Below are 233 nucleotides of genomic sequence, written 5' to 3' on the forward strand. Positions count from 1 at the left end.
CTATTCATGTTCTTGTCTAGAAATGACGAGATTATTACTTAATACGCATGCAATAATGTCATTGTTAAAACAGCAACAGTAGTAATATATATATATATTATTTATTTTTAGCATTATGAATATCAGTAATGAATTTGTGTAGCATAAGTAGTATTACTACGAATGCCATTGCTCTCAGTACTACAAATCGTATTAGCGACAATTACGCTGTAATGCACAAATGATTGAAGCCC

The sequence above is a fragment of the Penaeus monodon genome, chromosome 20, assembly GCF_015228065.2.
Source record: "Penaeus monodon isolate SGIC_2016 chromosome 20, NSTDA_Pmon_1, whole genome shotgun sequence".
Classification (NCBI taxonomy): Eukaryota; Metazoa; Arthropoda; class Malacostraca; order Decapoda; family Penaeidae; genus Penaeus; species Penaeus monodon.